The 24,402-nt window shown below is 36.7% G+C and overlaps 1 pseudogene across 1 annotated transcript; it reads left to right on the forward strand.

The window, feature by feature from the left end:
• The first annotated feature begins 980 nt into the window (after positions 1–980).
• LOC122696513 lies at positions 981–19,503 on the forward strand (annotated as a pseudogene). Its single transcript, XR_006341768.1, has 6 exons — positions 981–1,728; positions 2,483–2,631; positions 12,318–12,449; positions 14,635–14,722; positions 15,586–15,805; positions 19,016–19,503. The product of XR_006341768.1 is annotated as a UDP-glucuronosyltransferase 2B4-like (transcript).
• Positions 19,504–24,402: the final 4,899 nt, after the last annotated feature.

The following is a 24,402-nucleotide window of genomic DNA, read 5'->3' on the forward strand; positions in this document are numbered from 1 at the left end:
GCTCAGCCTGGGTAATGGCCAGTCAAAACCAGAATTAGGAATAACAGGGTGAGACCCAAATAAATAGCAGCATGGCCACAGTTCTTAAGGACAAGTCACTGACTTAGAACCTGGGAGCTGGGCACAGATCAGAAACTCTAGTTGCACAGATGGTAAGGCACTGTGACATCTCGATCAGGGAAATTGGGTACAGGAGAGATGGGGAGACTCCTTGACCCCAAGGTCAGGTCTCACCACAGTGGCATTTCCAGCCTCAGGAAGGACACAGCAGCAGGGCCCCTGGGCAGCTGAATCAGTGTAGGTGCGCACTGTGGAAGCACTCAGGAGCAAGGCTGCAAAGGTCATGATGATGAGGTTGCCGGAGTTCCCTTGCGTGATTGTTCCTCATGGGCTGAAATCCCTCCGAGGGGATCTCTGCCCATGCCAAGCTCCTCTGAACTGAAGGAAGGGGTGTGGGGGTAAAATTTTTCCCATGCTTTTCTACACAGTAGTCCTCAGATTTTGCAACCTGCAGGGTTTCCACTGCTTCTTCATTGTAGCCCAGAAATTTTGAAAAGCAATTTATATTGGTTCATAGTTGTTCATTTATTGTTTTTCTTGTTTCTGTGAAGTATGCAAGTGTTGGGATCTCCTAATGTTCCATCTTGTTGATGTCACCTTTCTCTCATTCCATGTCAAAGTGACAGAAGACACAAGGGCCTCTCACTTGCTATTGTTTTACACCAGTCTTCGCTCTTACATAATTGATACAACTGATTTGTGTGTAGAAGGTCATTGACTTTTAGCTGGATGATAGCACTGACAAATCTATATAAACACACTGTATAATGTCGAAGTAGTCTACACTTTGCCCTTTCATCTGATTTCCACATCTGCTGACTATTCATGTAACCTATTTATTTGAGGCAAAGGAGTTATAATTTAACTTCTGAATGATTTCTTCTGGATATAAGCCTGAGCAATAGCAAAAGGATATAGTAATAGTTTAAACTACGGCATATGAACACGATGTCTATGAAATGGCTCTCGCTTCTGCAGCTGGTACAGCTCACTTGCTACTTTAACTCTGGGAGTTGTGGAAAGGTGCTGGTGTGGCCAGTGGAATTTAGTCACTGGATGAATATGAAGACAATTCTGGATGAACTTGTGACGAGGGGTCATGAGGTGACCGTACTGGAATCTTCAGCTTCCACTCTTATTGATCCAAACAAACCATTGGCTATGAAATTTGAGACTTTCCCTATATCTTTAACTAAAGAGGATTTTCAGAATGTTGCCAAGATTTTGATTGAGACTTGGATGCTTGCGTGAAAAATTACTTTTGGATCCATCTTTCAAGAATGCAACAATTATTTGAGGAATTTTCTGATATTGGTATAAAGATATGTAGTGAAGTGGTTTCCAACAAGAAGCTTATGACAAAACTACAGGAATCAAGGTTTGATGTCATTCTTGCAGATGCTGTTGGACCCTGTGGAGAGCTTCTGGCTGAAGTACTTAAAGTACCATTAGTGTACAGTCTCTACTTCTCACCTGGCTATTTGGTTGAAAAGAGGAGTGGAAGACTTTCATTTCCACCATCCTATGTACCTGTTATGTTCTCTGAATTAAGTGATCACATGACATTCATGGAGAGGGTAAAAAATATGATATATGTACTTTATTTTGACTACTGGTTTCAGCTGTACAATGAGAAGAAGTGGAGTCAGTTTTACAGTGAAGTACTAGGTAAGTCAGGCTTCCCTAATGGCTGAGTGATAAAGAATCCGCCTGTAAATACAGGAGATGTGGGATAGGATCCCTGGGTTGAGAAGATCCCCTGGAAAAGGAAATGGCAACCCATTCTGGTATTCTTTCCTGGAAAATCCCATGGATGGATGAGGCTACAGTCCATCGGGTTACAAGAGTCAGACACGGCTTAGAGACCAAACAACACACAACAACTAGGTAAGTCATGTTCTTATTTGGTAGCATTAAATCCTATCTTTCCTTGTGCCTTGGAAGGTGAGTTTGTATAAATATAATTTCACATAAACTTGTCTCAAAAAGTGAAAGAGTGAAACAAAGATATAAAATGACCCATCAATCTTATAAATACTATGAAAACACTTAAATTATAGGGTAAAGTAGAACCCATTATGAGTTTCAGATACCAGGAAGTCATATAGCACAAATTGAAGCACATAGGACTTCTGCAAGTGAATATTATCCAACTCACAAAACTTCTTTTTTTAAATTTAAAAAAATCACTAGAAATCTCATAAAATGTCTTAATAAATGAAGACATGTACACAGAGAATTGCACACATATTATACTATACTATGTTATGTTTATATTTATCAAAGAACAGATACATTCAAACATCTTTGACCACATCATCCCAAACTCCTTTACAAAAACTACCTAAAGTATATACACATGGCAATATTCTCATTTGAACCAACATTTATTGTTGTTTTTTGTTTTTTATTTCACTTTCAGGAAGGTCTACTACATTAGTTGAGATAATGGGGAAAGCTGAAATGTGGCTTATTCAAAACTACTGGGATTTTTCATTTCCTCGCCCACGGCTACCAAATGTTGAATTTGTTGGAGGTCTCCACTGCAAACCTGCCAAACCCCTGCCTAAGGTCACCTGCTCCTCTTTGTTCTTCTTTGTTAACTTTGTGTTTGCAATAGGAATCATGCTGTATTCTTTATTTAAAATGTTTAATTACAGTGAGTCAGATGTGGGAAGCTGGATAAAGTGACCTTCTAGTTAGATACTGATATCTTTCTATATGAACAAAGTATCTGAATTTCACTGTCATTACTGAATAAGCTAGAATATGTGGGACACTTTAAGAATATGTCAGTTAAATAACAGCTTCATTATTCGACACATAATGAAGCATAATCAGATATCCACTAAACAATATTAATAGTTATATTTTATCTAAGTAATATAATATTAGCTATATTATTATTATTATAATTGTAATGTTATAGGATAATTACATATGTCACATATTCTAGAAGTGAGTTCTAAAGTACAATAACGGTGTAGACACAGTTTTTGCTACCTGACACTCCACATGGAAAGACAGAATACAAGCAAGTCATAAAAATTGTGTGACAGTGTTATAAAAGGGAAAGCACAGAATGCTAAAAATATCCAGCATGTATCACAGACAGTATCTCTGATTCACTGATAATTAAGGTGAAATCAGAAGAATGCTCAAGAATAAACAGAAGGGATAGGGCAGGGGTAGCAGAAGATAGATAAGAAAAGCATGTAGAGTAGTAATGGCAGTTGCCAAGAAGTCCAAGCTTCGTCTAAACAGGAAGAGCCCAAGTAAAGAGACAGATGATGCTGGTGAAGTCAGCTGGCAACAGACAGCAACTTAAAATATCTAGTAGGGGTATTGGGAAAACATTGAAAGGATTGAGAGAGAAAAGTGCAGTCAAATATTGTTTAAACAGGTTTTCCTAGTAGCTCAACTGGTTAAGAATCCACCTGCAATGCAGGAGACTCCGATTGGATTCCTGGGTGGGGAAGATCCCCTGGAGAAGGGATAGGTTCAGTTCAGTTCAGTTCAGTTCAGTTGCTCAGTCGTGTCCGACTCTTTGCGATCCCATGAATCGCAGCACTCCAGGCCTCCCTGTCCATCACCAACTCCTGGAGTGTACTCAAACTCATGACCTTCGAGTTGGTGATGCCATCCAGCCATATTATCCTCTGTCGCCCCCTTCTCCTCCTGCCCCCAATCCCTCCCAGCATCAGGGTCTTTTCCAATGAATCAACTCTTCGCATGAGGTGGCCAAAGTACTGGAGTTTCAGCTTCAGCATCAGTCCTTCCAATGAACACCCAGGACTGATCTCCTGTAGGATGGACTGGTTGGATCTCCTTGCAGTCCAAGGGACTCTCAAGAGTCTTCTCCAACACCACAGTTCAAAAGCATCAATTCTTCGGCACTCAGCTTTCTTTACTCCAAGTCTCACATCCATACATGACCACTGAAAAAACCATAGCCTTGACTAGACAGACAAAGTAATGTCTCTGCTTTTTAATACACTGTCTATGTTGGTCATAACTGTGCTTCTGAGGAGTAAGCGTCTTTTAATTTCATGGCTGCAATCACCATCTGCAGTGATTTTGGAGCCCAAAAAAATAAAGGCTGACACTGCTTCCACTGTTTCCCCATCTATTTGCCATGAAGTAATGGGACCGGATGCCATGATCTTAGTTTTCTGAATGTTGAGCTTTAAGCCAACTTTTTCACTCTCCTCTTTCACTTTCATCAAGAGGCTTTTTGGTTCCTCTTCACTTTCTACCATAAGGGTGGTGTCATCTGCATATCTGAAGTTATTGATATTTCTCCTGGGAATCTTGATTCCAGTTTGTGCTTCTTCCAGCCCAGCGTTTCTCATGATGTACTCTGCATATAAGTAAAATAAGCAGGGTGACAACATACAGCCTTCACGTACTCCTTTTCATATTGGGATAGGTTTCCCACTTCACTATTCTTGCACTTCCCTAGTGACTCAGACAGTAAAGAATCCATCTGCAATGTGGGAGACCTGGATTCAATCCCTGGGTTGGGAAGATCCCCTGGAGGAGGGCATGGCAACCCACTTCAGTATTCTTGTCTGGAGAATCCCCATGGACAGAGGAGCCTGGAGGGCTACATTCCATGGAATGGCAAAGAGTTTGACATGACTGAGCGGCTAAGCACTATACTATAGTATTGCTTAAACAAACAAACAACAAGACAACAAGCAACATGTAGTCACTGGGTTAGATGTAAAGGGTAAATCGTGGGAGAAAAGACCACTTTGAAGGTTGTTGCTAGATGTAGGCAAAAATGAGTGAAAACTAGACTACAGTATTCATAGTGATACGACCATACTATCTTATGATGGTACCAACCTTATATTGTTGAGAGAAAAAATTTGTAAGTACATGTGAAACATCCAAAATATCACTGGCATATACTCAGTGGTTCAGAAGAAATATTAACTGTTGTCATTATTTTTATTTTGTTATTATAACATACTATCATTAACCCAATGTGTGCCTGCCACGTTGGTCAAATTCCTAATTGAAATTGATTTTCTTAATCATCAAGATTATAGTATTCAGCAAACTGCTAGAGATTAGATATCCCATGGAGTGTTTCAATGGTCAATTATAAGTTTACATAAAAATTAATGAAAATGATTTAATAAATTTAATAAAATTTACTCTACATAAAATTTAATTTAACATACTTAATGTAAACTTTTTTAATGTTAGGAATTTTTAAGATTTTTGCCAATCAGATATATAAGATGAAATGCTAAAATCTTTTTGTGAGTTTTGAGGCTCTTCACCTGTGCTTTGGCTAAAATGAACATCCTTCTTCTATCATATAAATGTGTGTATTTATAAGGAATATTAAACTATACTAAATCATATATAATATTTAGTTGAAAAATATCAGATATAATAAAATCACAATTTTCTCTAACATTAAAAAAACATAAACTGGAATTACCATTTTCAAGATTAAGAAATTTCTTTTTATGTTCCATCAGGGCTAAACCAACTTTCTAACAGAGGTGAGGTAATTTCTCATTGTGATTTTGAAATACATTTCCCTGATGATTAGTGATTTTGAGCATCTTTTCATATACCTGGTGGTGATTTGGAAGTCTTCTTTAGAAAAAGTCCATTTTGTTCTCCTGCCCACTCTTTAATTGAATTTTGTTGTATGAGTTCTATATGTATTCTGGACATTAACCCCTCATTCAATATGTGGTTAAAACATTCTTTTTTTCCATTCTGTAGGTTGCATTTTCACGCTGTTGATTGTTTCTTCTACTGTGCAGTTGCTTGAAGTATAATATAGTACCCCTTGTGGGTTTTTTTCCTTTTGTTGTGGCTTTGAAGTCATCTTAAAAAAAAACTCATTTTTAAAACCAATGCCAAGGAGTTCCATCCTTACATTTTCCTTTAGGAATGTTATGGTATATAACATCCTTTATGGATGTTATAAGTTATAGTCTTATGTTTAAGTCTTTGGAGTTATTTTAAGTCATTTGGAGTTATTTTTGTGAGGGGTCTAAGGCAGGGGTCTCATTTCATTTCCTGTGTTTATACTTATTCAATTTTCTCCAGAAAGAAAGAAGTGACTATTCTTTCCACGGGGGGTGTTCTTGTTGAATTGGTTGGCTATATATTCAGGGTTTTAATTCTAAACCCTATATGAGGTTGCAATTGTCTATTTGGGGGGCAGTACACTATCATTTGAAATGTTGCAGCTTTAGTATAATTTAAAATTGGGAGGTATGATACTTTTGGTAGTGTGAATATTTTAACAATATTAAATCTTCTGATCCATGATCTTAGGATGACATTCCATTTATTTGTGTTTTATTCTATTTCTTAAAACATAATCTTTTTTTTTTTTTTTTTTTAAGTTGGAGGCTAGTTATTTTACAATATTGTGGTGGTTTTTGCCATACATTGACATGAATCAGCCATAGATTTACATGTGTTCCCCATCCTGATCCCTGCTCCCACCTCCCTCCCCATCCCATCCCTCTGGGTCTTCCCAGTTCACCAGCCCTGAGCACTTGTCTCATGCATCCAACCTGGGCTGGCGATCTGTTTCACACTTGATAATATACATGTTTCGATGCTATTCTCTCAGATCATCCCACCCTTGCCTTCTCCCACAGAGTCCAAAAGTCTATTCTATACATCTGTGTCTCTTTTTCTGTCCTGCATATAGGGTTATCGTTACCATCTTTTTAAATTCCATATATATGCGTTAGTAAACTGTATTGGCGGAGAAGGCAATGGCACCCCACTCCAGTACTCTTGCCTGGAAAATCCCTTGGATGGAGGAGCCTGGTAGGCTGCAGTCCATGGGGTCTCTAAGAGTAGGCTGCAGTCCATGGGGTCTCCAAGATTCCGACACGACTAAGCGACTTCACTTTCACTTTTCACTTTCACTCTTCAATTTCACTCATTGGAGAAGGAAATGGCAACCCACTCCAGTGTTCTTGCCTGGAGAATCCCAGAAAAGGGGAGGCTGGTGGGCTGACGTCTATAGGGTCACACAGATTGGCCACGACTGAAGTGACTTAGCAGTAGCAGCAGCAGCAGCAGCAGCAGCAGCATACTGCATTGGTGTTTATCTTTCTGGCTTACTTCACTCTGTATAATGGGTTCCAGTTTCATCCATCTCCTTAGAACTGATTCAAATGTGTTATTTTTAATGGTTGAGTAATATTCCATTGTGTATATGTACCACAGCTTCCTTATCCCTTCGTCTGCTGGTGGGCATCTAGGTTGCTTCCATGTCCTGGCTATTATAAGCAGTGCTGCGATGAACACTGGGGTACACGTGTCTCTTCCAGATCTGTTTTCCTTAGTGTGTATGCCCAGGAGTGGGATTGCTGGGTCATATGGCAGTTCTATTTCCAGTTTTTTTAAGAAATCTCCACACTATTCTCCATAGTGGCTGTACTAGTTTGCATTCCCACCAACAGTGTAACAACATAATCTTTATAGTTATCACATGTAGATCTTTCATTTCACTGGGTAAATTTATTTCTAGTTGTTTTCTTCTTTTGATGCTGTTCTAAATGGGATGGTTTTCTCAGATGTTTCATTATTTGTATATCAAAATTGAATTGATTTCTCTATGTTGCTTTTATATCCTGCAACCTTAATAAGCTTGTTGATTAGTTAAGAGTTTTGGTTGAATCAGAGGTTTTCATACAAAAGATCATGTCTTTTGCAAACACACACATACACACACACACACACACACAATTTACCTCTTCCTCTCTATTTAGGATGCCTCTTATACTTTGTGTCACCTAATTGTTCTAGCTAGAACTTCCAGTACTATGCTGAAGCACTGTGAGTATAGGAATCCTTGTTTTGTTTCTTATTTTAGAGAAAAAGTTTTCAAATTTTCACGTTGAATGTAATGTTAGCTTTGAGTTTGTCAAATATATTCTTTATTACATTTAGTTATGTTCTTTCTCTATCCAATATTTTGACAGTTTTTATCATGAAAAAATGTTGTATCTTATCAAATGTGTTTTGTACATCTGTTTGGAAAATCAAGATATTTTATATTGCATTCTATTTGTGCAATGCATTAAAATTATTAATATGAGTACACTGATCCAACCTTGCATCCCAAGGATAAATCTCACTTGCTCACTCAATAGAATGCTTTCACTGTGTTCTTGCATTTGGATTGCTGATATTTTGTGGAGGATTTTTACATCTATACTCAGTGTGGGTATTGGCCTATCGTTTTCTTTCCTTGTAATGTTCTTATCTATTTGGTATCAGGGTAATGTTGGCCTTGTAGAATGAGTTTGAAAATATTGATAAATTCCTCTTTAATTTTTAAAGATTTTTTTCAAAAACTTACATTAATTATTCTATAGTGCTTCAAAGAATTTATCAGTGAATCCATCTGGTCCTGGGCTTCTGTGTATTCTTAGGTTTTTGATTAATGATACAATCCCTTTACTTCTTAAAACTGTTGAGATTTTCTACTTCTTTCTGATTCAGTCTTGATAGGTTGTGTTTTTAAAAAGTTATCTATTTTTGTTTCTCATGTATGTAATTTTTGGCATATAGTTATTGATAGTTGTCTCTTGGGAGCCTATGTACTTTTGGAGTATCAGTTGTAGTGTCTCCCCTTTCTTTTCTAATTTTATTTATTTGAGTCAGTTTTTTTCTTGCTTAGTCTAGCAAAGGTTTTCAATTCTGCTTAGCTTTTTGCAAAGACAAAGGCAAATACTGTATATTATCACTTGTATGTGAAATCTAAAAATGCTGAATTTGTATAATAGGAGTAATATGGTGGTTACCAGGGGCTAAGAGGTGGGAGAATAGGAGAGATGTTCTTTAAGGATACAAATTAGTATTTCTTAGTAAACAAATCCTAGAGACCTAAGCTACAGGATAGTGAATAGAAACAACAATATTTTATTATTATCACCATCATATTTACTTAGAGAATAGAGGTTAACAAAAATAGAAATTATAATTATATGATAAGTGGAGGTTCAAAACATCATTAAAATGTCAATCATATTACTGTATATAAATGTATCAATCATATTATACAGCTTAACTTACATAATGTTATATATCAAATATATTTCAACCTTTGCTAAAAGTATATAAATTTGAAAATAAGGATATCTCTGAATGGAGCATTTCAGTATATCTTATTTCCTTTTATATAAATTTTCATACATTTGCATATTTTCTTGCCATGATCTTATATTATTTTCACAAAGATATCAGAGTATGAAATGAATACATCCACATCAATGATTAATTTGTACAGATAGTGTATATTAAAATAATACCAAATCGATGTATCTTTCACAGCATAGATGAAACAGCTTTGGTTAGCGAGCCAACATGACAGTGCAATGAAGACGAGTAACTTTAAATGCTACTACTGGTCAGGAAAATTTTGCTCCTCTACATTTATTAAATGGGATCATTGAGCAATGTGTAATTATTCTAGTACAGAGTGTGCATTTTTTAAATTAGAAAGGAAAAAGGACCACAAGACAAAATAATTCAGAAACAATTCAGGCAAATACAGCTTCATGTGCAGTTTTATATCATTTAAAGTGAACTACTAAAAAGGTGACCAGATCTCTGCTGCAGAAAGCCCTGGGGTACCTCTCCCACTGCTGGGCAGGTGCTCACTGGGGGCACTAAATAGGGGGCTCTGAGGGTCCTTCACCACAGCTGACATTATCCATCCTACTGCGACATCAATTATGTAAAGGATAAAGGGCGCCCCAGGTAAGCAAATTCAGCAATATGGTCAGTCAAATCAGTAACTACACAAGTATACCTCTGGGCTATAAACAGAACTTATAGGACTTCACATAGAACTTCCCAACAGTAATACCAGACTCCTCAGTGTCAGGTGTTCATAATTCAGTTTGGGAAATTATGACAAATTTTAAGATAAGGATTATAGAGCTGAGTGAATGATAGACTTAAGTGATTCAAATATAAGTTTTCATAGTGCTAATAGAGAAATGAAATATTAATGACTAACCTAAGATAATTCTCAAAAAATGTATATCTGGATAAATAAATGATTTAGTAGACCTATAATAATAAAGAATTTAAGGTCAGTTGAACCCTGCAGTAAGACTTCCTTCTAAGAATCTATGTTAGTATGTAATAACATAATACATGAAAAGTCTCAGTATAATAGTGTTTAACAGTATCCTCTTGCCACCAGTGTGTATTGGCCTTATCTCTTTTCCTGCTTATACACAAATATATTTGCATAAATATATATAATACTTCTGCTTTATTGACTATGCCAAAGCCTTTGACTGTGTCCATCACCACAAACTGTGGAAAATTCTGAAAGAGATGGGAATACCAGACCACCTGACCTGCCTCTGGAGAAATCTGTATGCAGGTCAGGAAGCAACAGTTAGAATGGGACATGGAACAACAGAGTGGTTCCAAATAGGAAAAGGAGTACATCAAGGCTGTATATTGTCACCCTGCTTATTTAACTTATATGCAGAGTACATCATGAGAAACACTGGGCTGGATGAAGCACTAGCTGGATTCAAGACTGCTGGGAGAAATATCAATAACCTCAGATATTCAAATGACACCACCCTTATGGCAAAAAGCAAAGACGAATTAAAGAGCCTTTTGATGAAAGTGAAAGAAGACAGTGAAAAAGCTGCCCTAAAACTCAACCTTCAGAAAACTAAGATCGTGGCATCCGGTCCAATCACTTCATGGCAAATAGATGGGGAAACAATGGAAATGGTAACAGACTTCATTTTTTGGGGTTCCAAAATCACTGCAGATGGTGACTGCAGCCATAAATTTAAAAGATGTTTGCTCCTTGGAAGAAAAGTTATGACCAACCTAGACAACATATTAAAATCAGAGACATTATTTTGCCAACAAAGGTCTGTCTAGTCAAAGCTATAGTTTTTCCAGAGTCATGTATGGATGTGAGAGTTGGACTATAAAGATAGCTGAGCACCAAAGAATTGATGCTTTTGAACTATGGTGTTGGAGAAGACTCTTGAGAGTCTCTTGAACTTCAAGGACATCCAACCAGTCCATCCTAAAGGAGATCAGTCCTGAATATTCATTGGAAGGACTGATGTTGAAGTTGAGGCTCCAATTCTTTGGCTACCTGATGTGAAGAACTGACTCATTTGAAAAACCCTGATACTTAGAGAGATTGAAGGCAAGAAGAGAAATGGATGACAGAGGGTGAGATGGTTGGATGGCATCACTGACTCAATGGATATTAGTTTGAATAAACTCCGGAAGTTGGAGATGGACAGGGAAGCCTGGCATGATGCAGTCCATGGGGTCTCAAAGAGTCAGACATGACTGAACAACTAAACTGAACCCCACATAATAGAAGAAATCAACCTCATATCACCCATTTCCTTCCCAGGGACCTCAGGGGTGATTTATGTTAGAAAAACAGCCATTATGGAAAATAGTATTGAGTTTTTCAAAATTTAAAAACATTTTTTAGTGCTGAATATTGGTTAGTACAACTAACCAATATCCAAAGTGTGAAGTTAACATATTTAAGGAACATGCGGAGGAAAATCACACTATAAACTCTATAGTATGTGGCAAGAATAATATAAAACATATCAACACCTATGGCTCAGCAATTTCTCTTCTGTGGGCACATATACAAAAGAATTGAAATATCTGTACATGTGCATAAAAGCTCAACTCACAAGAGTCAAGAGGTTGAAGCAACCCAAGGGTCCACCAACAGATGAAGCAATAAACAAAATGTCATATATACAAGCGATGGAATATTATCACATTAAAAGGAAATTCTGGCAAATGTCACAACATGAAGGAAACTTACACTAAGTGAAATAAGTCAATCAGAAAAAGACAAATACTGTACAATTCAACTTATAAGAAGTATCCAGACTAATCACATTTGTAGAAACATAGGGTAGAATGAAGCTTGCCAGAGGCTAGAGAACAAGGAATGTGGAATTTCTTGAAGAGCATAGAATTCCGGTTTTGCCAGATGAAAAAAGCTCTGGAGATTGGTTGCATAGTGTGAATATACTTAATGATGCTATACTATGCACTTAGGAATGATTAACAAAATAAATTTTATGTCGTGTATTTTACTACAATATTTTTTGAAAATCTCTACTCCAGACTATATTTGATTTTCTCAGTTTAGTTGCTGGCAGCAATTCCTTCAATGTTTTCTATGCTCCTTCTCTTTTATGATGGAACAAATTCTTTTTTCACAGGAAATGGAAGAATTTGTGCAGAGCTCTGGAGAACATGGTATTGTGGTGTTTTCATTGGGATCAATGGTCAGTAACATGTCAGAAGAAAGAGCCAATGTGATTGCATCAGCCCTTGCCCAGATTCCACAAAAGGTACACACAGTAACTTAACAGTGAGCAACTAATTATTGTCTGTGAAACTCTATAAAAGGTCTGATTTTAGACATTTTCCAACAGAAAGGTAAAGTATATGAGAACTCCAAATTATCTCTCATATATACAAACCAAAATATACATAGTAGGTGTTATAGAATTACAAGGAGTATCTTTCATCCATAATAAATTTAGATTAACATTGTAATAAAAAACTGATATTAAAGAGATACAGTATGAATTTTGGTATTATAATGGTATCCTGGGGCCGGAGAAGAAACCACCAAATTCTGCTTTGTCACTTGTTCCATTTCCTTGAATGATATCTGAGGTACAGTACACATACAAATGTTCTCTGGGGTTAAATTTTAACAGAAAATATATAACACAATAATATAACAATATAACACAATAATGTTAAGCAATATTGATAGAAGGCCGTTGTGCTTCTTGCAGTGTACACTTAACATGTAATCCTGGTCTTTTATGTGTCCCATAAATTTTGGAACAGACCTATCAGTGTGTTTTTCAGAGTGCTACTCAGAGAAAGGATGGACAAGATTCCCCAAACTGCCATCCAACCACACTGATTTGGAGAAAATATCATCTGCTTCCCTGGTTGACTCAGTTCAGTTCAGTTCAGTGGCTCAGTCGTGTCGGACTCTTTGCGATCCCATGAATTGCAGCACGCCAGGCCCTGCTAAAATCTGAAGCAGGAAGATCAATGTGATAGAGTGAAGATAGGGTCCTGCCCTTAAGGTGAACTCTGTAAAGTCTGGTCCTTAATGAACTCTGCTTCTAACCTGTCACATTCTTCCTCCTGATTGAAGAGGGAGAAGGGATTATAAGAAGCAGTCAAGCATAAGGAAGACTGGCATGGCGAAGATTCACCTGCCTCTCTTCTTCAGAAAATGTAGCAGTAACTTTTTTTCTAATATATAAAATACCTCTGTGGTCTTCAGATATTTGTGAACAAATTTTTTAGTTTGCAATCTGATAGGCCTCTCTTAATAATCTATGCTATTTTTTGCTGAGAAACTAAAATTAATTTACATTCATTCACAGAGCAAATAGAAGTTAAACACTAATAAATTATAATCCAGTTTATGAGAATTGCTTGGAATTCCAAAGTTGTTCCTTATTTTTGTACTGGATCTAGAGACCACACTAATCAATTCTGTCAATGCTTTATGCTTCATTGTTGAAGTATTCAGGATCAGTTGAATAAACTTTGCTGCCACTATTTTTGGAACTTTTTCAATAGCCCTATTGTCCCTTTCAAATTGTCAACTGGCTCTTCTTTTCTAAAGGTAAAACAACCAACTCTAGTAATAGTGGCAATACTTTGGATTCATGTCAAAAAATTCCAGTTGTCATTGCTTTTGCAAGCGCTTAACAGTTTATAACTTAAATGAAGCTATACTTCCTAAGAAGCACAAATTAACTTATTATTAATAAATTATGAACAAGCAAAATTATTTATTTCTAAGTGGCTGATGCATGCATTTTCCTCTCTGTAACAAAATGTGTGAAATTCTAATAAAATGACTTGTTATACTAAAATTGATATAACTAAACTGCCTTCTATAATGGTCACAAAGAAATCAGTGAATATTAAATTTGAAGATGACAGCTAGTGTAAAAGAAGGCAAATAAGTGTGTAGGTTACTTGTAATCTGTCACTGTCTCTTTGTACTTGAAATAAGGCCACCTAGAAATTATTTAAGTTTTCATGTTGGCACTGACATCTCAATTGTCTATGCCATCATGTGTATGTCAAATGTAGGTGTTCCTCTTCATGTCAGGGTATTGTGCATGGGTGCTAATTCACTTCAGTCATATCTAGTTCTTTGAGACCCTATGGACTATATCCCTCCTGGCCCCTCTGTCCATGGGATTCTCCAGGCAAAAATACAGGAGTGGGTTGCTGTGCCCTACTCTAGGGCATCTTCCCAACTTAGGGACTGAACCCACATCACTTATGTCTCCTGCATTGGCATATGGGTTCTTTACAAGCAGCGCCACCTGGGAAGTCGGTCAGTGTATTAACAGTTAATATTACTTAATATGCCCTCATTTCTTACATGTCATATGGAAGACATGTAACTACATATATTTTGATCCCTTTAGAATTGTGACTTTGAAGCTCAACTCATAGAATAAGAGATTACCCTTACCCTAACAGGTTCTATGGAGATATGATGGCAAAAAACCAGACACCTTAGGACCCAATACTCGGCTGTATAAGTGGATCCCCCAGAACGACGTTCTTGGTAAGACTTGGTAGAAAAAAATACTGAAAACTTGAGTAACAGCTGAGCAAAGTGATAGCGCTTCAAAAGGAAACAAATGTATAGAGAATTATTGAAACACTTGAAAAATGTATTATTTTATTTTTATTTCCTATGCAAGGGGAAAAAGGAAGAATGTATAACAGTTGGCCTTTTATTCTACACAATCACACCCATTATGGCCAGAATCGTTATTTTGGCTCTAATTTCTACTCACCGTGATCTTTTCAATAACTTCCTGGATTGTTGTTCTGTCTCTGAAATCTTGCCTTATACCTCTCTTTTCTCCTCTGTAGGGGCATGCTAAATGCTACTAAAAACAAGTTCCCTTTTTATTACAGGTGACTTTCCATTTTCTCTAAAAGAAAAAAATCTGCAATCATTTTTATGACACAATAACACACTTCATGACAAAAGGTTGCTTTTCCTTCCTCTGGTTCCAGTGCTACTACCATTATCCTTCTTTTCCCCTGATACCATTCCTGTCAGACTAAATGACTCCATTATATCTTTAAGAGAATAATTTCTGGCATGCCCTCCTCTTTATTTTGCACATGTGGTTTTTTTTACCCAGAATGTTTTCTCAAGTTGTTCACCTGCCAATCATGGATTCATCTGTGACGTTCAAGTGACTCAGCACTTCTTTCACAAAGTCTTCATTTACCCTTTCAGCAGACATAGCAGTTTCTTTTCTGAGTTCTGAAAGCAATTTAAAAGCAGTCTCATATGTGTAATAATCTGTTATCTTAAAAAACACTGCTTCTTTCAGTGCCTTATAAAGCCCATTTCTCATTTTATTCTGAATGTTATAATTAATTATTTTATTGAAATTCACTCAATCCTAGGCCATCCAAAAACCAAAGCCTTTATAACTCATGGTGGAAGCAATGGCATCTACGAGGCCATCTACCACGGCATCCCTATGGTGGGCCTTCCTTTGTTTGCTGATCAACCTCATAACGTTGTTCACATGACGGCCAAGGGAGCAGCTATCAGATTGGACTTGGAAACAATGTCAACAGAAGATTTGCTCAATGCATTGAAGGAAGTCATTAATAATCCTTTGTGAGTATACATTTTTACCTGATATTCTATCTAGAGAAATTCTCATCTGAGGGCCAAGGAGGCAGAAATGAGCCTTCACATAAGTATAATGAAGAGTAAGATTTACTCAATGTTTTGAAAACAGTCAATAATAACCTATTTTGAGTGTCTCAACATTTTTTTTATGGTTTTATGGGAAAGGTTTGTCAATAGTTTAAAGATAGTAGAGAAATTCTGAAAGACTTAAGCATTCAAATGAGAAGAATCACTGAAATGGTAATAGAAGGATTAAGACACATTTAGAACAAAGGTAAGTAGGGAAACAAGCATCGTATTAATATAAACACTCATCTGCCCACTTTACTTTCTTTCTGCCTGTGAACTCCTCAAATGTTTTAAACTCTACAAAGATACTTTATTTTCAGTAAACTCCTTTGACATAATCAATCTTAAATTCCCATTACATTTAATATTTTCCAAGTTTTCTATGCTAATATTCTGACCTCATCACTGATAAATGGTTAACACCTAGAACTTTCTAATTACTCAGTTTCAACTATGTAAATAATATTTATAAATACAGGTTTATTCCTAGGTTTTCTGATTGTGATAATTTTTGTCTAATTTAGAAGAATTATAAATCTAAATGCAATTGATTTGGAAGGATATGTTGAGATATTCCTTTTTAAAAAATTTTTACACAATTTTTAAAGCCTATTTTCCATTCAAAATTATTACCAAATATTGGTTATGTTCACAGTGTTGTACAACACAAACTTGAGCTTATATTATTCCCAGTAACTTTAGCTTCCTACACCCCTATGCGTATGTTTCTATTCCTCCAATCTGGTAACCAAAATTTGTTCTCTATATCTGCAAGTTTTTGATAATACTTTGCTAACTAGAACTTTCTAACTTAATTTCAACTATGTAGATATTGCTTATAAATGTAGATATATCCTGAGTTCTTTAGGTTGTGATTGATTTTGTCTTATTTGGAAGAGATATGATGGGATATTACTGTCTAAAAGCCAAATTTTCAAAAACGAGAAATATTTGATTTCCAAATCACTTCAGGATATACGTGAATTTCAGTAACACAATTATATTAATATCATAAATATGATATATATATATTTCCCCCTATTGTTTCATAACGACTTTGCAATGAAACCTTTTGAGAATGTCAGTCATAGTAGCACAGTGTGTATTTGTGTCTTTATAGCAGTGCTATTTAAATTTAATTTTAGGACAGCTATTGTCCTAAATGAGCACTGCAAAAAAAAAAAAAAAAAAGCAAAAAAATTTTATTTTTTTCTAAAGTAATAGATCTTTCATTTGCTGATTCAATATAAATGTACATCTTTTTAGTATCTTCATATGTTTTTTAAATTTTAATCATGTAAAGTTGGTGTCAAAAATGAAGATGATTTTTTAGCTGCTATATACTGAATGTTCATGATATGCTACATATTTTATTTAGTATCATAGTGTTACTTTACACATATTAAGCAACTTCTTTATTGTATTCTCTTCATGAGATGGTTAGATGCTATCACTGACTCAATGGACATGAGTCTGAGCAAGCTCTGAGAGTTAGTGATGGACAGGGAAGCCTGGCATGCGGCAGTCCACGGAGTCACAAAGATTCGGACATCACTGAGTGACTGAACTGATCCCTACTGTATCACAAAAATGTTTCCTGATTACTGCAATCCTTGCAAACACCAAGTGCTCCCCCTGTGTTTTGACAGAAAAGGGAGAAAAGTTAACTCCATTGTTATTGCTGCAGTGCCATGTTATAGCACTCTGTGAGTTAGAGTTCATGAACCATATCTCATTATTCTTCCTACTTTCTTGTCCATTAGCCATCATACCTAGGTCAGGAAAATCCCCTGAAGAGAATGGCTACCGACTCTAGTATTCTTGCCTGGAGAATTCCATGGACAGATGACCCTGGCAGGCTACAGTCTATGGGATTGTAAAGAGTCAGACACAACTGAACACAAACACACACACAGTCCATCATCATTTCAACAGTAGAAACAGTAGTTCAGGCAGTGTAACTGCAATGCCTGAAAGTGAAATTTTGAGTCTTCTCCATATTCTAAGAGAATCTTGTTCTAAAAGAACAAGAACAAGGAGAACAATATGAGAAAACATTTTCTGAGAGTATACTAGATTCGAAGAATGCCTATAAGAATCAGAATGGTATTCTCAAAAAAACAGATGAGTTACTATTTCTATCCATTTTATACAAAAATGAAAACCTGAGGAACAGACTCTATTGTGATTGGGCCCTCCAATTATGAAAGAAAAAGTTTAAAAGATAAAAATGCTTTTAAAACTTAATAAAATTAAGTTTTAAAAAAACTAAGGGACAGAAAGAATAAGAAGCAGCCAGCAAGTATCAGAGTCAGAAATCAAACCAAGTCAATCCACTTCCACACTTTCAACTACTACTTCACTAATGTAAGATCAGTCCTCTCTGGACCTGTCTCTCAACCTCATCATAGATTTACTTGCTATATCTGGATTATGACTGCATTTTAAAACATGTTTACCAGGTCAATTAACAATTCTTTACTAGATAATTCAATCTTTGAACAAACAAATTATGATTTTTTTTTCTTTTTTTTTCACTTTGTAACAACTCATGCCACTTTAGACTACACAGTCTTTTCCCTCTCATTTTCTTTCTTTTCTTTGTAACTTGAAATCCTAAGAATTTAAGAAATCCTAGCCCATAAGCTGGAGTTCCCTTGTAGCTCAGATGGAAAAGAATCCACCTGCAATGCAGGAGACCCTGGTTCAATTCCTGGGTCGGGAAGATCCTGGCAAAGGGATAGGATAATCCAGTATTCTCAGGCTTCCTTGGTATCTCAAATAGTAAAGAGTCTGCCTGCAATGCAGGAGACCTCGATTCAATCGCTGGATTGGGAAGGTCCCCTGGAGGAGGGCATGGCAACCCACTCCAATATTCCTACCTGGAATATCACCATGGATAGAGTAGCCTAGCTGGCTACAGTACACAGTGTGGCAAAGAGTCGGACATGACTGACTGATAAGCACAGCACAGCCCATAAGCTAAGATCTCAGTCATCACCTTGGAGGAAAAGTAGCTACTTTTCTTCCACTCTGTGTTGCACTCTTTGTTACCATTTGCAAGAACATTTCACTTATTTATCTGTTATAGCTCATTCTATAAATTGATCACTGATTTTCCTTCAGCTACAAAGAGAATGTCATGAGGTTATCAGCCATTCAACATGATCAGCCTATGAAACCCTTGGACCGAGCGATCTTCTGGATTGAATTTGTCATGCGGCACAGAGGAGCCAAGCACCTGCGGCCCGCCGCCCACGACCTCACCTGGTTCCAGTACCACTCTCTGGACGTGATCGGGTTCCTGCTGGCCTGTGTGGCAACTGCTGTGTTTGTCATCACAAAGTGCTGCCTGTTTTGTTGCCGAAAGTGTGCTAGCATAGGAAAGAAGGGGAAAAGAGACTAGCTGTTTCTGAGATGTCTAGCAGGTTTGCCACATAAATACAACTCCTCATATTTATTACAGTAAGATGAATTATGATCAAGTTCAACTCCTCTTGTGACAAAATGTAAATTTTACTTTCAAGGAATTTTCTACCTGACAAAAAGTATGTCTTGCCAAGAGAAAACACTGATGAAAAATGAAATAAATAATAAAACTATATGCATACATATTGAAATTGATTATTTTAATTCAAAAATTAATCTAAAAAGAAATGATTGTGTTTAACTACTTTTCACATTCTCTATGTAAAAACAACAACAATAAGAAGTCTACTTATAGCATGTGTCATTTTCTTGATACTCAGAATTTTTAACTTCATTTTCATGTCAAATTTTATAGGTTTTTCTTGTTATTGAAATTGTTCAATAATTGGAATTCTGTAAAAAGATTCAGTCCTTTATTCTATTTGTGAGACCACTATCAGTTCTTCATTTTTACTGTGCATGCAGCCTCAGCATCACTTCCTACCTAGAGCCATGGCAAGATATTTGCTTTCATCCAGTTTAGCTTATTTCCCAGAAGACTGTTTGTAGAATTAGAAATATAGCAACTGCTACCTGCTTCCTATTATAAAATTGAAATATTTGTGAAAATCTTTAATTTCATGACTCGATTCTCCTTTTCTCATCCACTTTTAGTCACCAATTATTTTCCCTCCCAATAATGGATGTAAATTCTCAACTGTATATTAAGAAATTATATAACCTAGACTCTAAAGGGACTTAGAGAATTTTCATTCTCTCAAAATGTACCTGAATTTATCTGCAGATCTTGTCTATATCTAAATACGTATCTTAGTCTACATATACTCTTACAAAACAAGACACAGCATCACTTATCTACTTGCAGATACGACCTATTATCCAATGGGTTTGGTGACCATAGATTGAATTAATTACTATTGTCTTATAATGCATTTTGAACCACACTTTTGATTAGCATTTATCATTCTTTTGTCTCTTTCTTCAAGCAGCGATGCCTCGTTCCTTACCATAACACTTCTATGTAAAATTCAATTATCATGACAAAAAATAACATAGACATCATGTTCTTTAAACCTGGGCCCATCTATGGTGAAACAGATCACCAGCCCAGGTGGGATGCATGAGACAAGTGCTCGGGCCTGGTGCACTGGGAAGACCCAGAGTAATCGGGTGGAGAGGGAGGTGGGAGCGGGGATCGGGATGGGGAATACGTGTAAATCCATGGCTGATTCATATCAATGTATGACAAAACCCACTGAAATGTTGTGAAGTAATCAACCTCCAACTAATAAAAAATAAATAAATAAATAAATAAATAAACCTGGGCCCACTATGACTGACATAATCAGCACCAATGAGATCAATACAAAAATTACAGAAATATTAAGAAAAATTGGTGATTCAGATGAAAGCAATCTGAAGCCACGTTCATGAAAAGTGTACATCAGGAAAGCAGTTTATGATTGAAGTGGTCCAGGTGAAGAAATGAGTATTTTAGTCAAGAAGACCACCATTCACACCATGTGACATTCATCAACCTAAGACATAACTAATATTAAACATAAAATCAAACTTTGATGCTCGGAGAATAATAGGAAGATTTACCACAGGACTTTCCATATAACCCTTCTAGATAATTGACACATTTCTGAAGAAAAGTAGAATTAATATGCTGCCATAGTAGAGAGTATTATTAGCTCACATATATAGGCTTATATAATTTGCCTCATATCTATCCAGCAATAATTGTAACATAAAAAGGATCGATAGTCACTGTACAGTGAGAATGACTACTGATCTACAACAAAAGCTCATGCAGCCCAAAATGAAAATAAACAAAGAGTATGAACAGGAAATTCACAGAAGTAAAATTGTCAATGATAATTTAAAAGTGACAAAAGTCACTGGTTCTTCAGGAATAGAAATTAAGTCAAAAAAATTATTTTTTTTACCAAAATTTTGTAGAGCAATTAATCTGGTAGGACTAATTTTGGAGAAGTAAAATAACATGGAAAGAATCATTTTAAATGAAATTTAAACACACACTTGTTTTACATTCAAACCCAAAAGGGAGACACCAGCCCATAAAGTTTAAGGTAGTATACTGTAAATGCAAATAGTGTAGAGTTAAATCACTACAAAATTACTATGGATTGGTTTGGGATCATTGCAGTTACTTAACTTCCCTATGCCCCAGCTGTTCCATCACATAAAGTAATGAAGATAAAGTAATGGTATCAATCAATTCATGGGGTTAACAGAGTTTGAATACATTAACATCATAAAGGACTAAATAAATGCTTACATAGTGGAATGTAATTTGCACTAACTTTTCTCATTAAAATGAATAAGAAATGTCAACAATGATTTTAGTCCAATTTTTGGTGTAATGTTTCAAACATAAATGATAATAACATCTTCTATTAAATTTGTAGAAATTAAATATGTCAATTAAATTTATCATACAGGATTGGATCAAGGTGGTGGAACAAGAGGACATGGTGTTCACATCCCCCCACAAACACATCAAAAATCGATCTTTCTGCGGAACAATTCTCACAGAAAACTATCTTCAGACTGGAAGAACTCATACAAATATAGGCCCAAGAAACATTTCCATGTAACTCACAGGATGGAAAGAAGATGTAAGATTGGTTGTTCCTGAGAGGTATATAAAAAAGAGAGAAGGTCCAAACAGGTGAACTGTCCCCTTGGGGAACTAAGGAGTCAAGCCACAGAACGGGTGTCCCAGATTGGGGTCCTACATGGAGGGGGAAAGCCCACTGGTTGCTGGGAGAACTACTGACACAAACTGCATGGCTGAGAAGTCTAGACTCTGTTCTCAGAGAGTACACAGGTGCTACTTGCCTACAAACAGTAAGGAGAAGCTCCACACTGGCAGCTTTCACCTCGCCATACAACTGAATCCAAGCAAGATAAACATTCCACCTCTTCATTTCACACCACACCTTGGCACAGGATCTGGATAAGCTGGGAAAACACTCAGACTAGCCATGATGAGAAAGCCTGGGGCTCAGGTGTGTTCTGGATGGGGTGACCACTGGCAGTACTGGCACTTATTGGGCTTTGTTTAAAAAATAACCATCATCACATGCCATAGTCCATCCACCAGCTGACCAAGAGTTTTGTCTCCACCTACTCCACTGGTCATAGCAAACACCTTCTTCCAATGACACGGGAGAAGACTCTGCACATGGACATCACCAGATGGCCAACACTGAAATCAGACTGATTCTATTCTTTGCAGCCAAAGATGGAGAACTCTATACAGTCAGGAAAAACAAGACTGGGAGCTGACTGTGGCTCAGATCATCAGATCATGAACTGCTTATTGCCAAATTCAGATTTAAATTGAAGAAAGTGGGGAAAACCAATAGACCATTCAGGTATGACCTAAATCAAACCCCTTATGATTATACAGTGGAAGTGAGAAATAGATTTAAGGGACTAGATCTGACAGACAGAGTGTCTGATGAACTACGGTTTGTGGCATTGTACAGGAGACAAGGATCAAGATCATCCCAAGAAAAGAAATGCAAAAGAGCAAAATGGCTGTCTGAGGAGGCCTTACAAATAGTTGTGAAAAGAAGACAAGCCAAAAGCAAAGGAGAAAAGGAAACATATACCCATTTGAATGTAGAGTTCCAAAGATCAGCAAGGAGAGATAAGAAAGCCTTCCTCAGTGATCAGTGCAAAGAAATAGAAGAAAACAATAGAAGGGGAAAGACTAGAGATCTCTTCAAGAAAATTAGAGATGCCAAAGGAATATTTTAGGCAAAGATGGACTCAATAAAGGACAGCAATGGTGTGCACCTAAAAGAAGCAGAAGATATTAAGAAGAGGTGGCAAGAATACACAGAATGGCTGTACAAAAAAGATCTTCATGACCCAGATAATCACGATGGTGTGATCACTCACCTAGAGCCAGACATCCTGGAATGTGAAGTCAGGTGGGCCTTAGAAAGCATCACTACAAACAAAGCTACTGGAGGTGATGGAATTCCAATTAAGCCATTACAAATCCTGAGAGATGATGCGGTGAAAGTGCTGCACTCAATATGCCAGCAAATTTGGAAAACTCAGCAGTGGCCAAGGGACCAGAAAAGGTCAGTTTTCATTCCAATCCCTAAGAAAGGCAATGCTAAAGAATGCTCAGACTACTGCACAGTTACACTCAGCTCACACACTAATAAAGTAACGCTTAAAATTCTCCAAGCCAGGCTTCAGCGATACATGAACCGTGAACTTCTGGATGATCAAACTGGTTTTAGAAAATGGAGAGGAACTAGAGATCAAATTACCAACATCTGCTGGATCATCGAAAAAGGAAGAGAATTCCAGAAAAACATCTATTTCTGATTTATTTGACTATGCCAAAGCCTTTGACTGTTTCCGTCACCACAAACTGTGGAAAATTCTGAAAGAGATGGGAATATCAGACCACCTGAATTGCCTCTTGAGAAATGTGTATGCAGGTAAGGAAGCAACAGTTAGAACTGGACATGGAGCAACAGACTGGTTCCAAATAGGGAAAGGAGTACATCAAGGCTGTGTATTGTCACCTTGCTTATTTAACTTATATGCAGAGTACATCATGAGAAACTCTGGGCTGGATGAAGCACAAGCTGGAATCAAGATTGCTGGGAGAAATATCAATAACTTTATTATGCAGATGACATCAAATTTATGGCAGAAAGTGAAGAAGAACTAAAGAGCCTCTTGATGAAAGTGAGAGAAGAGAGTGAAAAAGTTGATTTAAAGCTCAACATTCAGAGAACTAAGACCATGGCATCTGGTCCCATCAGTTCATGGCAAATAGAAGGGGAAACAACGGAAACAGTGGCTGACTTTTTTTTTTTTTTTTTTGGACTCCAAATCACTGCAGATGGTGATTGCAGCCATAAAATTAAAAGAAAATTACTCCTTGGAAAGAAAGTTATGACCAACCTAGACTCTATATTAAAAAGCAGCGACATTACTTTTCCAACAAAGGTCTGTCTAGTCAAGACTATGGTTTTTCTGTAGTCATGGATGGATATGAAAAGTTGGACTGTGAAGAAAGC

The sequence above is a fragment of the Cervus elaphus genome, chromosome 6 (genome assembly GCF_910594005.1).
Source record: "Cervus elaphus chromosome 6, mCerEla1.1, whole genome shotgun sequence".
Taxonomy (NCBI): Eukaryota; Metazoa; Chordata; class Mammalia; order Artiodactyla; family Cervidae; genus Cervus; species Cervus elaphus.